Genomic DNA, 13,788 nt, shown 5'->3' with positions numbered 1-13,788 from the left:
GCAACAGCATCCTAAAACTGACGCAGTGAAATCTCAAAGATTTCACTGCGTCGCTATTACAAAGCTTTTTGCGGGAGAACACCCCCTCTGCATGCATTATACCTGATGCTATTTTTAAAAAGTGACGCATCTAGGTACATGGGTCACTTTTTAAAACTCTGCGCCACATTATATCTGCGTCAGGTATAATGTATGCAAAGGGGGCATTCCCCCGCAAAAAGCTTGGTAATAACGACGTACTGAAATCTATAAGATTTCTCTGCGTCACTTTTAGGATGCTGTTGCGTCAAAATCTTGCACCTGCCTCGCATCACTTTTATGTTTACAGATATGTCAGAAATACTGACGTATCTGTAACTCCTTGCAACATGATTCGTCATACATTAAATATGACACATCTGGAATGTCATAAGGAGTGCGCACAGAAAAGTGACGCATAACACCAGCAGTGTAATAAAATGTGCCTCGTTGCACTATATTTAAAAAGTGACGCATCTAGATAGATGCGTCACTTTTTAAATATTGCATAACAATGCGCATTTTTTTACACCGCTGGTGCGTCACAAAAATTGACGCACAGGAGGCGCAAAACTAACAGCGCAAGGCCTTCATAAATATGGTCCTGGATTTTCCTCGTGCTTCGCCGGTGCGCGTACCATGCGCTTCCCCCGCGCAAAACGAAAAAAATTTTTTAATGCCCTGCAGGACCCTATTTTAGTCCCTACATCAAACCTAGGGGGTCAGAGGGGGTCTACTCTTCCCCCTTATGGTCATTTGCCCCTTTTTTTTTCAAACCCCTTGTGTCTCGATTTTACCGAGACACAAGATGGCGGCCGCTCCAGACTGTTTAGAATGTTTACAGACACCCAAGAGCCAATCAGCTTTCTGCGCGCAAGTCGCGTGTCGCGCCTGGAGCGCACTCCGGTGCGCGCACCGGAGAGCGCCTATAGATATATATATTTTTTTGAACCTAAATTACTCAAAATCCACTGCAGCACATATCTTGAGACATAGCAAAGGCACATCGGGCTACCAGTCCCTACAATTTTGCCAAGTTTGGTGTAAATCCATTCAGCCGTTCGGGCTAAAAGTGAAATTGACCGCCCTATGGAAATTAACATGGGGAAAATGCGTTTTGGGACCCCCCTTTTATCTCGGCCCCCGCTTGACGTATCCCCCCCAAACTTTCAGGGAAGGACCGGAGCTCGACGAGGCCATTTTCAGGAAATTTTCAGGCAGATTCGTCAACCGGTGCCAAAGTTATTCCAAATAGAATTTTGAGATTTAACATTGAAAAAAATCCTAACTATAACTACCTACTGGCGACCGCCAGTAGGTAATATATATATATATATATATATATATATATATATATATATATATATATATATATATATATATATATATATAATGTGCCGATACTTATAGTTAAAATCATTGGTGTACCCATATTATGCACAATTCATTATAATGTGAAAGTCTGCAATATTTTCACATTATGATCTCTCATGCCATGGGTAATATGCAAGCTGTGCATGGTAGAAATTCCTGATGGTACTAGGAATATAAAAAACACGCTTTCATCCCCTGCTGTTGTCAAAATAATTTTTAAGTAATGCTAAGGGTCACTCGGTTGCTTGTAATACTCCCAGGCACCACTCTCAAGATGTTATACTATTGTTTATGTAAATACTTCCAGGCACCACTCTCAAGATGTTATACTATTGTTTATTTATAATGTAAAGTAGAGGTACGCATAACATTTTACTTCTAAAATGTAACCAAAGTACCCCCAAACAACCCTCTCAAGAAGGTGTCCTATTCTCACTATCTCATCTAAAGTGCAAGTGCGAATGACATGTAATTAATAGAAATTAAAATGTCCTGGAGTCTCATGTATTGGTCCAGACAGCAATGCCCAGTGTTTTATATGTAAAGTACAGAAGTGTCTATCATACTCCAGCATTGACAACTACTTCTTAGCCTGTTTGTGCCAAACACCATAAGTGCAGGATACTGACAAAGTGGAGCTAAAGTGTCTGGAGGGGGAAGGGACGAAAGATAAGATCCTGAACAAAAAGGGGGAGAGAGGCAAACAAGGAGATAATGAGATAGTAGGAAAACGTTCTATTGATCCCCTACAAGTCATCAGTTTCTTTTAGATTTCATCTTGATGACCACTCCAAAAGACCTATAAAACGAAGTGACAACATATAAAAAATCTGATTAACATAGTCATATCTCCGGGGGGGGGGGGGGGGGGGCATTGCTAGCCAGCCAGCATGGCGGACGCGAGTTGCTAACGCTCCAGCCGATATCCCTGTTTATCCTGTGATTAATCCTTTCGAGGTGCCATCCGTGCCCAAACTGCGCAGGACTGGTGCAGCGAAGCGGAGAGGCATCTGTGAAGCCTTGTGGTTTGCTGATTGTTGGGCGCCTTGACTGGCCCGTGGCACAGGAGAGCAGCGAGACACAGCAGGGGAAGGCATGCAAAGTGCCCCGCGCGGTGACGGCTGCCGCCGGTGCCAGAGGCTGCATCCTCGGCGAGGCATACATCGTGGGACTGCTGGCTGTGGACTGGGAGCCTAGCGCTATACCGACCCTGCGGAGGCGCGAAATCCCGGACTTGATGCGCGAGCGGTGAAGTGCCGAAACCCGCTGTGAACAGGAGAACCGGGCCGATTGGTGCCTTGACAACAACGCCCACAACAGCAAGAAACTTTTCAACATCGTCAAGGAATTTTCCAATCCCTCGGCCAACTCCAACGACATCACCCCCTCTCAAGCACTCTGCGACTCCCTAGCCTCATTCTTCCACAACAAGATTGCAGACATCCACAACAGCTTCGACAACCAACCCGGAGACCAACCCACCCTACCATTTGCTGAACATTCTCCCCCCATGAACACCCTTAACGACTGGAACCCAATCTCCACTGAGGACACAATCCGCCTGATGAATTCCATCCACTCAGGATCCCCCACAGACCCATGTCCTCACCACATCTTCAACAAAGCAGACTCTGTCATAGCACCGCACCTCCGAGACGTCATCAACTGCTCCTTCAACTCCGCCACCTTCCCGGAAGATTGGAAACACGCTGAACTCACCGCCCTTCTGAAAAAACCCACAGCGGACCCCACCGAACTCAAAAATTACCGCCCCATCTCGCTCCTTCCATTCCCCGCCAAAGTCATCGAGAAAGCTGTCAACAACCAGCTCGCCGCCTTCCTCGAAGCCAACAAATCCCTCGACTCCTCACAATCTGGCTTCCGAGCAAAACACAGCACTGAGACCGCCCTCATCGCAGCAACAGACGACATTCGAACTCTATTGGACAATGGAGACACAGTCGCCCTCATCCTCCTCGACCTCTCTGCAGCATTCGACACAGTCTGCCACAGCACCCTATTACAACGCCTCAATAACATCGGAATACAAGGAAAAGCACTTGAATGGATCACCTCGTTCCTCACCGGAAGAACCCAGAGAGTCCGCCTTCCACCATTCAGGTCCGAGGCCACTGAAGTCATCTGTGGCGTACCACAAGGATCATCACTCAGTCCCACCCTCTTCAACGTATACATGAGCCCCCTTGCGGCCATCGCTCGCCAACACAATCTCAACATCATCTCCTACGCGAATGACACTCAACTGATCCTTTCTCTCACCAAAGACCCTATCACGGCCAAAACCAACCTACACGAAGGAATGAAAGAAGTTGCCGAATGGATGAAACAAAGCCGTCTGAAACTGAACTCAGACAAAACAGAAGTCCTCATCTTAGGTACATCCCCCTCTGCATGGGACGACTCTTGGTGGCCGGAAGCCCTCGGAAAAGCACCCATCCCGACAGACCACGCACGGAACCTAGGCGTCATCCTGGATTCTTCACTCTCAATGAACAAACAAGTCAGCGCCGTATCCTCATCCTGCTTCAACATTCTTCGCATGCTCAAAAAAACATTTCACTGGATCCCCAACGAAACAAGGAAAACAGTCACCCATGCTCTGGTCACGAGCCGACTGGACTACGGAAACACACTCTACGCAGGTACTACCGCTAAACTCCAGAAGAAACTTCAACGAATCCAAAACGCCTCAGCCAGGATCATATTAGACATCCCACGCAACAAACACATCTCTGGTCACCTTAAAGACCTCCACTGGCTACCCGTCAATAAGAGGATCACTTTCCGACTGCTAACCCACGCACACAAATCACTCTACGACATCGGACCAGAATGCCTCAACTCACGACTGTCCTTCTACACCCCCTCCCGCCAACTACGTTCTTCCAGCCAAGCCCTTGCCACTGTACCTCGTATCAACAAGACCACCATGGGAGGCAGATCCTTCTCATACCTGGCTGCTAAAACATGGAACTCACTCCCCGCTTACCTTCGCCTTACCCAGAACCACCTAGCATTCAGAAAGCAACTTAAAACGTGGATATTTGACAAGTAATCCTCCTCCCCTTCCTAAGCGCCTTGAGACCCTCTGGGTATGTAGTGCGCTATATAAATTCTCTGACTTGACTTGACTTGACTTGGCCTGCGGGCACTGAGGTGAGGAGCGAGGCCCATATGAGGTGCGGGCCTACAGCGGCAGTTTGACATGGGCTGTGGCAGCCTGGATAGCAACCGCGGTGGCTTTCCGCTAAGGAAGACAGGAGAGGCGAGCTTCTGAGGGGACGTTACCGTGGACCACGGGACTGTCCGCATCAGGAGCAGGATACGAGGGCGAATCTGAGAATTGTTCCCCGCTGGCATGTACGTTGGGCAGAGTGCCGCGGAATGTGAGATCGGGTACACCGGGGACGTACCACAGGGACAAATCCAAGAGCCGTTACCCAAAGTGAAGGAAGCTGGGGAGACGGTGTGCCTGGTGTGCCCTGAGAGAGCGGAGGCTGGCTTGGAGCAGACGAGGAGTAATTGCTGCAGTGGCCTGAGTACCTGAGGCTTGGTGAGACGGTGAGTGAGCACCACTTTAGGGGCTGCGCCATTTTGTGTGGAGCAGAGACCTGTGTGGCGCGCCCCTGGCAGAAGAAGCAGGCCCGGGCGCAGGGGGCGACCCCTGGAGATAGGTGGTGAGGCACTCGTGGGACACTAAGAAATAGAGGGCCTGAGAGGTGCTGGGCTCCCGTAGAGCAACAGGGGAGCCCAGGGACTGCTGATTGTCAGCAGGCGGGTGTACTACTAGGTGAGCGGCGCCCACTTGTGGGGCTAGGAGCATGGCCCTCATTGAACACAGACTGGTGGCATTAGTACACAGGGGAAGGCCAGAGTTCTACCAGGTGCTGCTTAAAAGGGACTGTACAGCACATGACAGAGGTGCTCCAGGGAAGCAGTGTCCAGTGACCCAGTAACCTCCGGTGAGACAGAAGGACATCTACCCGGTATTGTTGGTGGGTTTGTGCCATGCCTGTGTTGATTACATTGGACACTAACTGTGAAAACCACGAGCCGTCACAACAGCGAGTACACAAAAGCCATAGGGGCAGAAGTGAGGCACCCCTGGGCCAGTGAGGAGGAATGACGGGATCCCTGCACGGCGGTGGGGTGGCAAATGACATGTTGCAGCCCGCAGGTGACGCACTCAGTACCCGTGGTTGGCGCAGCATGGGGGATTCTCCTCCCTACTGTGGGGACGGGCAGTCTGTTCACTGAGAAACCGGCCACAGAATTCAAGATGTTGCCCACAGGGAGGATTGTCCACTGAATGTTTTGCTAGCCTAGTGGCACGAAGGATTTTTGACTATAGGTGAGCCCAACGCCCCCCCCGGGGCCCTAGTTCAGTAGCTTGCTGCCAGTGGGGCTACCACACACTGTGGGCTGCCTCCGAATGCCAACGGCACAGCAGCTTGTGATGGGCCGACTGCGGGACAAGTCGCAGCAAGGACAGACATGTGCGGGAAGCCTGGACCCCCCCCACAAGCTCGCCACGTTGGGGACATGGAGCCAGAGGCGGCGGCTCTCACTGCCAAGATGGATTCAGTGCTTGCAGCAGTAGAAAAGATAGGCACCACCTTGGAACAGACCAAGGAGTCTCTGGAAACACGGATTGAGAAGGTCACATCAGACTTCACTCTGCTCCACGCAGATCACAGTAAGCTGCCCGAGAAGGTTGTGGGGCATGGCCAATCAACCCAAGAGCTTCAGCCTGTCACCCAGAGCTACACTGCCGCACTACAGGGCATGATTGACCGGGTCCATGCTCTTGAAGACCGAATAGAAGATGCGGAAGGGCGCTCTTGCCGCAACAAAATTCGCATGGTGGGCCTTCCAGAGTGGGAGAAAGGCAGACACCCGGAGCAGTAGGTCAAGCGCTGACTGTGCGATCTGCTGCCTCAGGGGGCATTATTGCAGCAGTTTGTCGTGGAGAGAGCACACAGGGTGCCGGCACAGAAGCCCAGGCAGGGAGCCAGGCCTCACACGTTCCTGTTCAAACTCCTCAATTACTGGGATAGGGTTGTGGTGCTGCACGAAACACAGAAGTCAGGTGATCTGAACGTGGGAAGCAGTTGAGTCACGTTCTTCCTGGACTATACCGCAATTGTGCAGCCGCGCAGAAGCAACTACATGGTGGTGAAACGTCAACTTAAGGAATTGGAGTTGCCTTACTCCCTGCTGTTCCCGGCCTGGCTGAGAGTGGTCACGAAAGAGGGGACCCGTTTCTTCGACTCCCCAGCGGAAGTGTGGGACAGGCTGGAGGAGTCGGTCTGTGGGTAGGAACACAACCTCTGGCTGTGGATACAGGTAGCCTGACGGAGAGGAGACCCTGACGACGAAGGCAGCGAGGGACGCACCAGTCTGGAAGGCCAGGCCCAGTAGCGCCCAGTCTGGAGAAAAACAGGATGGAACGCCAGGAAGTTTTAGAGGCGGTGGCAACCCTCTGGACTGTACACAGCAGCAATCACATGGAGGCCTACATACGATGTGCTCCGGGAACTAGTAGCTCATCATCTCCGTTCACTGTAATTTCTAAGGACTCGAACCTTCCAGTGGTGACTCCACAGACTGCTGATCAGATTATGTGATATTATGATGCTGTGCTGAGTTCAGATATGGTCAACCTACACAAGTGGAGATTTGTTTTTTCCTATTTACATGTTGTTAAGCTACGCTGCGCACTAGGGGTGCCATCAGGGCCTAAAGAGGCACATGCGCGACTCTAGGGGTCGGCCTGCCGTGCACGGATGGGATGTGCGGCGCTCGGCACTGCATTCACCTATAGTTACGGGCACTCTACCGTGACCCACACCAGAACTACACGCTAACCTAGATCACGACACACTGATGCACCTCCCGTATACACCGTAGGCAATGGGGGGGATAATGCAGATAAGACATCGTCACCACAAGCACCCACCAGGCACTACACTGGACTAGCTCACACTTAATTGTTGTTTCTGAGATTTGGACGGATGCCGCTCCGGGGATATGCCCCACCTGTTATATTGTTTGCAGTTGTTATGTCGTTTTCATTGCAGCAAGCCGATATGCTCTCCCCCGACCATGGCACCGGCTCACTGGTGCGGCCCCCGTGCCCCAGGCTGCGACTGACTAACCAGCTTAGCGATGACACGTACTAATATCACATCCTGGAATATACGCGGCATGCACACACCATCGAAGCATTACTCTATCTTTTCCTACCTCCAGTGGCACTGAGTGGGTATCGCCCTTTTGCATGAAACGCACATGGCCCAGACGGAGCTTGACCGGCTTCGCAGGCGTAGGAGAGGACAAATATATGGCACTATCTTTTCAGCGCATGCACGAGGTACACTGATCTGGGTACGAGCAGGCACTCCCTTCATTCGTGAAGAGATGGTAGTGGACCAGGAAGGCAGGTACACCCATGTGCGGGGGAAATTAAATGGTCAAGCGATATTGCTGAGGTCATTGTATGCCCCTAATGTAGACCAGCCGTCCTTCCTAACACAGCTGTCACAGGTCTTGACCCCCTTTGCAGGGCTCCCTTGGCCGCTTGGCGGGGACTTTAATATGGTGCTGGACATTCACTTTGACAGAACTTTTCCCCCTCTCCACACGACAACGGCTGTGTCCAAAGCGCAGGCGCTTGGGGAGTGGCTCTCTAACTGGGCGCTACAAGATTTGTAGCGTATCCTTCACCCGACTGATTGAATCTACTCGTATTACTCAGCAGTCCACGATTTGCATGTCTGGTTAGACAGGATGGTGGGTTCCTAGCCTTTGCTCCCGCTTATTGCGCAATCAGAATATCTGGGGTGGACACACTCCGACCACAACCCCCTTTGGTTCCAGATCAGCTGGGAGGCGAACCGTCTGCCTGTACCCACATGGTGACTCCAGCAGTGCGCACTGGAGGACTTAGAGTTTCGCTCCTCCCTGGGAACGGCTATTCTAACATATTTTGATATTAATGAAGGGACGGCAAGCAACGCACTAGTAGAGTGGGAAGCCCACAAAGTGGCTGTCAGGGGACACTGCCTGGGAGCCACGTGGAATATACGTAAGACGCTATCAACCTCCCTTGCACGCTTAGAAGCCGAGCTATTACAATATGAGAGTGATGGAGAAGGGGGGGCAGACATTCGTGTCGACTGGAGGACCTCCGCGCCCAGCACTTGGAACTTCTGGGATGTCTGCGATGGCACAATTTACATGGCGCACACGGCCCGAACCCACATCAGGGCAGATTAGAGCAGGCTGTCTGCTGGCCTGGCTGCTGCAGCTGGAGGGAAGTCGTGCCCCGATAGGAGCGATTCGGACGGCGGAGGGGCGCTGGTGTATATGCAGCGCAAGATCCACCGAGCTCTAACCGATCACTACACACAATTATACAGAGCCTGAGGAATTGGCCCCAGACATATTCTGGAGAGATTCTTGGACTCTATCCAGCTGCCCGCGGCCTCAGAGGAACATAAGGAGGCACTTAATGAGCCTCTCTCTGTAGAAGAAATTGGGGTGGCGATCAAGTCCATGGCATCTGGGTAGACGCCAGGGCCAGACGGCTTGCAGGCTGAGTAGTACAAAGCATACCGTGAGTCCCCGACACCATTACTCCACACGTTATATAGCACGGTGATAGAGGAAGGGTTGTTACCCCCTTCGATGCTGGAGGCATACCTGGTCTCCCTGCCTAAACCGGACAGAGACCCCACAGCTTTAGGATCGTATAGGCCCCTGGCGATGCTTAATTTTAGGTTGCAAGATCCTTGCAGAAGTATTGGCGGAATGGTTGGCGCCGGTGGTCCCCCACCTAGTCCATGCTGACCAGAATGGGTTTGTTCCCGCGAGGTGCACGTCACTGAACCTACGGATATACTTTAGGGTGGCAGCCGAAACCGCACATGAGTGGCCCAGGGCGGGATGTCTCATCCTCGACCTGTAGAAGGCATTTGATTGCTTTGAATGGGGCTACCTGTCGGCGGTACTGCTGCGATACGGGTTGGTCATGGGGTTCCTCCAAATGGTTGACCTACTACACAAAAATCCAACAGTCAAAGTACGACTAAGCCCCTACATCTCTAATGCCATACCAGTAGGTCGAGGTACCAGACAGCGGTGCCCCCTGTCCCTGTTACTGTTCGCACTGGCAATTGAGCCCCTAGTCGTTGCTATGCGTGCAACTCTGGGGGATGGCATACCGTTGGGGGACGCAGTCCATCAAGTGTCGCTCTATGCTGATGACCTGTTGGTGTATGTGAGGGATGTAGGACACATACCTGGACAGCTGGCCCAACTGCTGCAGACCTTCGCCACCATCTCGCGGCTTCGAGTGAATGCAGGTAAATCCTGTCTTTACGCTTTTGGAGAGGGAAATAGCAACCCAGGGTACTCCCTCGGTGGAACACAAGTCCAGTGGAGGGAGGGTACCTTCCGCTACCTGGGGATTCAGATCTACCACCAACCAACTTATTTGTTTGATGGGAACCTGGAGAGGGCAGTAACTGCACTTAAATCACAGGTGCGCTTCTGGAGCACACTACCGCTGACGACCACGGGCAGGGTGGCGCTCGCCAAAATGGTCATGCTCCCTCGTCTCCTGTACTACTTCATTAATTTGCCCCTATTTATTCTGGCGGCCCTTTTTTACCATGCTCACTAGGATGTTAAGGGACTTTATCTGGGGCACCGCTCGGCATAGACTCGCGCTAGCGAAGTTATATCTACCAACGGATCATGGAGGCCTAGCTGCGCCTTGTTTTGAACACTAATACCTTGCCACCCAGCTGCAATGGGTCGCTCGCTGGCTGGCAGATATGGGTAGGGATGATACGGCCACAATACTGCCACCGTACTTGCTGGAACAAATATTCAGACTCTTTCACCCTGCTGCTACTGTTGCGCAGCCGACGCCACTCCTCTTAGCTGTGGCATACAAATGTTATCGGAGGGCTCTATATCTCACCAAAAAATAACATCCCTTACACATCTGCAATACCTCTGGAGGGATCCCCCAGTGGGGAAGGAGTGATTGCGGCTCCTACAAATGCGTAATGGTGGGAGGCTGATATTTGCACACTTGAGGATTTATACCGGGATGGTGAGCTCATACCATTCAAGACCCAGGTGGCAGAAGAGGGGCTCCCACCCGGGTTTTTTTTGGCGCTTCGCTCCCTGATAGTGAAGTTGACTGCCAAATTTGGGATATGACCATGGAGCCCAGTCAACATCAAACCATACAATGTCTGCATGTTATGGGGAAAGGCAGGCAACTGGTCGGGTGGTTTGCGGCATCGTTGCTGGCACATGTGGCTTCAGCTTAGATCCACTCTGCCGCAAATGGGAACTGGAGCTGGGGCGACCACTGGCAGATAAGGAGTGGGAAAGGATACTAAAAAGTCCCAAGCGTATACCTAGAAACATGCGGTTCCGCTAAATCCAGCTATTCATCTTCCATAGGGCATACCTCACACAAGAACTGATTAACATGTACTTTCATCGCAATGATACACTGTGCCCTAGATGTAGCGGGCAGGGGACGGGATTTTTGCATATGCTACGGTGTTGCCCTAGGCTAGATAAATACTAGCGCACAATCAGTGGGCTGCTGCAGGGTTGCACAGGTCGCATCATACCCTTTGATTGGCCTGAGTACCTATTACATCACTTCAGGAGGACCCCTAAGGACAAGGTAACATCCCTGTTCCTGGATCTGGGACTAGGGGTTGCAAAATGCCTCCTCACAAAGAGGTGGAAGGTGCATGACCCACGACACACGAGGGCATGGAGCTCTTAACTTCAGGCATGGGCTAGGGCAGAGGGGATTGCCATTCGAAGGGAGTTAACACTGGGGCTGCCGAAGGAGCCTATAGCGGCTCACTCGGAGCAGATACTTTGTGCACTTCAGCAAATGGAAAGGGAGAGACACTGGAGACACCCGGAGGGAACAGATAATGATCACACAGGTGGAGACACGCCATATACTACTGAACTGACGTGCTATTCCACTAACATTTTACTCTTGTTCTAGTCCCTGTACACGTGCAACCGCGCTAATGCGGTCGCAGCTGTGAAGTGCATAAGGGGCCCTAGGGGTGGTATGTGGGGAAGGGGAGATGGAATTAAAGATACATACACAGGTTTATGCTGCTAATGTTATGGTTCCTTTGTTTTATACGTAAATCATCTATTTAAATGACCAAGGTGAATGGCTAGTAAAGAACCGCACAGGGTGTCGGAAGGTTAACACACTGCTTCTATATTGCAACTACAGAGACTGCATCACAGCTATCGGACCACAGTAAAGCTGGCTCCTGCGTGAGCACTCCTTGTTCTAAATAAAGTACAGACAGAATGCATGCTAATTGTATGTTGCCACACACACATGTGTCGGCGAGCAGCCTTATACATGACTGTAAGTTTATATATGAGATGCCTGCCTATTTGAAAACTTAAATCAATAAAAACAGATTTGACAAAAAACAAAGTCATATCTCCCTGCATTAATGATTCAATGTTGTGACCTTCCTCCGAAGGACCACTTTATAGAAATGTGTATAATTCTGCATCAGAGTTCGAACCCCACGGAATCTCAGTTATAATCAATATAATCCATTTTGAATCTGCCTTCCTTAGGGTCAATTCACAATCTTCCCCTGTGATCCTAAGAGGAATGTGTTCCATGCCAGAAAATGCCAGGTTGTTAGGATATGCATCATGTTCCTTCCAGATATGTTTCGACATTGCATACGGGAAGTCTTTGTTGATAACTGCTCTCATGTATTGTAAAATATGTATTTGGAGTTGTAACGACCGGATTCTCAGACCAGATATCACCAGCTCATTAAAACACCACCAATCCAGCCGAAACGTAACCATCTCCCTCCTCAGGACCTACTTACCACGGTACCTGGGTACCTACCTGAGGATGGGGAATTAGCAATATACAAGCTCATATCATCAAAAACACCACTAAATCTATAGGATTACTAGGAATACTCACTATTTACTAAGGAATTCCATATTCGACACCACACTCATACCTTATAGTCTCGCGACAACCTAGGCCCAGACTATGCTACCCTCCTACTCATAGTGAAGGGGGCAGTTCTGATTATTTACCATTACACACTGACCACAATCAGTGCTCACACAAGCCACAATCCTGTGGGTATAAAGACCGTGTCCTTCCGGTGCTCTCACTCTCTCACACAAGCCACAATCCTGTGGGTATAAACACCGTGTCCTTCCGGTGCTCTCACTCTCTCACAAAACCCACAATCCTGTGGGTATAAACACCGTGTCCTTCCGGTGCTCTCACTCTCTCACACAAGCCACAATCCTGTGGGTATACACATTGATCACAATCAATGCTCTCACTAATGCCACTCTCTCTAGCGGTAATCTCTGTCTTATGATTACCTTTAGCTCTCCCTCTCTGTCTCTGTTGGGAAGTTTCTCTATATATCTAATATCTACTGGGGATGTCTCATACACAATTGTTATATTTTATGTAGTAGATAGACAGTTCAATCCTCTCACACAAGAATGGCCAAATCATAATATGCAAAGGTTATTCTCTGATATAAGTGCTCCCTGCTCCCTTGTTCAATTACCACTTACCCGTACGGGAAACGCATCGTCCACATAACAGCATCTGACTAGAAGAAAGGTTATCTTTATCAAGAAATAACAGTTACACAATGGTTCACTAAGAACTGGGGTCCCTTTATTACACAATAGCAAATTATAATATCACAATAACTAGCAATCTAGACATAGCCTGAAAAGTAAAGGGGAATAGACACATCTAAGGAATACATAAAGCTTTATTACTAACACATCCACATATAGCTGAAAGGAACTGTAGATAGCTAAAAAGGGAAATGGATTATAACAGACTGCACACCGCTGAAAGAAAAGGGATTAATCAGTGCAACAATACAGTAGGGAATATAGCTTTGGAAATAAAGGAAAAGATTAATGTATATATATATATATATATATATATATATATATATATATATATATATATATATATATATATATATATGGGCACTAATATAACAGGACAGATATCACCTGATTATTATGAAGTCTTGTTCTAGCTGTCATCTGGGTTCCTCTCTCGTCTGTGCCTTGGCTCATCTCATATTCTCCCCTGCACTCTTGGACACACATCTGCGCCGATCACTCTGCACTGGATTCCTCTCTCCCACGAACTGTCTTCACCTTCCAACTTCAGTCTAATGATATAGTTTTTGCCGCTCTAATAACCGTTCGCTCCACTAGCTTCTTCACTCTGTCTGATTGTTCCAGCTCCAATGTCCAACTCACTCCAGCTGCTCCCAC

The sequence above is a fragment of the Lissotriton vulgaris genome, chromosome 8, assembly GCF_964263255.1.
Source record: "Lissotriton vulgaris chromosome 8, aLisVul1.2, whole genome shotgun sequence".
NCBI classification, from domain to species: Eukaryota; Metazoa; Chordata; class Amphibia; order Caudata; family Salamandridae; genus Lissotriton; species Lissotriton vulgaris.
This window is presented reverse-complemented; position numbering follows the sequence as displayed.